Source organism: Rutidosis leptorrhynchoides, chromosome 1, assembly GCF_046630445.1.
Source record: "Rutidosis leptorrhynchoides isolate AG116_Rl617_1_P2 chromosome 1, CSIRO_AGI_Rlap_v1, whole genome shotgun sequence".
Taxonomy (NCBI): Eukaryota; Viridiplantae; Streptophyta; class Magnoliopsida; order Asterales; family Asteraceae; genus Rutidosis; species Rutidosis leptorrhynchoides.
In genome coordinates this window covers 633,350-635,635 of record NC_092333.1, presented here as the reverse complement: position 1 = coordinate 635,635, position 2,286 = coordinate 633,350, and positions in this window count along the sequence as shown.

The following is a 2,286-nucleotide window of genomic DNA, read 5'->3' as shown; positions in this document are numbered from 1 at the left end:
GGATAATCAAGTATTAGACTTGATTGATCTTCTACCCAATTGTAAGACAATGAGGTAAAAATGAGTCTTCAAAGGCAGACTGATATGGACAGTAATGTAAACACTTTTAAAGCTCGATTGGTGACAAAAGGTTATGATGAAATTTTTTCACCAGTCGCGAGCCTTAAAACAATTAGGATACTTATTGCCATGGTTACTTTTCATGATAATAAAATATGGCTAATGAATGTCAAAACCGCTTTCCTAAATGGCGAACTAAGTGAGGACATATATATGGTTCAGCCGGAAGGGTTTATAAATCCTAAGCATCCTAATAAAGTATGTAAGCTTCTAGAATCCATTTATGGGTTAAAGCAAGCATCTAGGAGCTAGAATCTTAAGTTTAATGAGAAAATCAAAGTGTTTAATTTTTCTCAAAACCAAGATAAGCCATGAGTTTACATTAGAGCTAGTGGGAGCAAAGTAGTCTTCTTGATCTTATATGTTGATGACATATTACTTATTAGAAATAACATTCCAACCTGCAAGATGTCAAGTCTTGGCTTGAAAAATGTATTTCCATAAAAGATCTTGATGAAGCTACTTATATTATTGGAATGAGGATCTATACAATAGATCCAATTGGCTTATTGGTTTGAATCAAAGTACATACATTATCTTGCAGAGATTTAGCATGCGAAACTTCAAGCATGGAGCTTTTCCAATGCAAAAGGGCATAACCTTGAGAAAGTCTCAAAAGTCCTATCACAGCAGATGAGATGAGACAAATGAAATGTATCACATATGCTTCAGCTATATGATCCATTATGTATGCCATGATATGTACTATACTCGATGTTTCGTTAGTTTTGAGTTTGACGAGTCATTGTCAACATAATCCAGGTGAAGTACATTGGATTGTTGTTAAGAATATTCTTTAGTATTTGCAGAGTACTAATGATATGTTCTTGGTTTACGGTGGTTTGTAAGAAGAGTTAAGTATTAAGTTTTATACTGATTCTAGTTTTCAAACTGATCAAGATGATTCTCGATCCAGTCACGTTGTTTCTTTATCATGATGGGCAAGACAGTTGATTGGAAGAGCTCTAGGCAGAGCACTATTGAACAATCTACAACAAAAGCAGAATACATTGTTGACTGAGAAGCTGCTCAGAAAGCTGTCTGGATAAGGAAGTTTGTTGTTATACTCAGAGTAGTACACAGCATTTAATCTTCTATAATATGTACTGTGATAGTTCGAGTGTTAATATACTTTTGAAAGAATCACATGTACATAAAAAAATCTGGCACATTCTTCAAATGTTTGACTACATTCATTAAGTCATTAAGAGGAATGATATTAGTATTCTTAAAGGTTCATACAAATGATAATGTGGTTGACCCGTTCATGAAGCCCATGATGCACAACAAGCATGATGATCATCCTAGTAATACTGGACTTCGTTATGCTGCTGATATTTTTCATTTGTAATTTAGTATTTGGATATTTTTGGAACATTAAGCAGTTTTATATTAATGAATTGATATATATAGTTGGTATGATCGTTTTCATTTATATCACTGTGTTCTATATTAGCATGTTTAATCCATGAATAATTATTGATTATTCAAAATCTCCATAATCGGTCATGTTATGGGAATAACATGAATTAAGATTAATGTGAAATTTTGGTTATATTCATTGATGATGAATAGTTAACTTGTTAAGACCAAAATCCATATGTATTCATTGATGATGAATATTGGAATGACCCAACCATGAGATGTCACTACATGGATCGTAGTCAGTAGTAAATCTATTAGTGATTATGTTTTTGTGTCCTTAGACTTGAGATGCACGCCCGTCTTGATGAGTGTAGCATTGTATTTTGATATGGTTAAACGTTGTCCTGAATAAGGCTATTATAAAGGCCATTATTGGGTATAATATAAAGCTCGTGATAGACACGTGTATGCAATATAGGATTTGTTCCTCTAAAATGTTTGGAGTTAGATACTTTTTGAGCTCCTCGATGAATGAATAAGATATTTGTGTGGCCGCACCCAGATGTAATTAAGATGATACTTAATTAATTTGGTGATCTAATTTAGTTCTAAGATTGAGAAACAAAATTGTTAAACAAATGAGAATGACCGATGATCCATATCTCAAGTTTAACTAAAGTATCTGAAACAAAAGGACGAATGACATTTAAAACTTACCATAAACAGTTTCGAGAAACTACCCTCACATGAATTTGGGAACAATGACGTGTTGCTAGACGCTTACCATTGTTTGTATAGTTA